Below are 318 nucleotides of genomic sequence, written 5' to 3'. Positions count from 1 at the left end.
TATTATTGTGTAGCTATATTTATACAAACAGCCACACTCACATACATGTACACAGTCTGGGAACAGTACTATAGGATATTCCCATGCACACTCCACACTGTGTGAGCATACATAAGTAGCATATTTACACAAACATGCACACATGCAAACACGAAGAACCAAAAGACACATATACATATACACTGTACATATTCATGAGAGTACAGTCAAATAAACCATTTTGAGAGGACCTCCAACTAGTAACAGTTCCTAAACTTTACAACACTTATACATCTGTCTACAGTTGCATATTTGCACAAACACATAAATATGCATAAC

This window comes from Conger conger, chromosome 3, assembly GCF_963514075.1.
Source record: "Conger conger chromosome 3, fConCon1.1, whole genome shotgun sequence".
Classification (NCBI taxonomy): Eukaryota; Metazoa; Chordata; class Actinopteri; order Anguilliformes; family Congridae; genus Conger; species Conger conger.
This window is presented reverse-complemented; position numbering follows the sequence as displayed.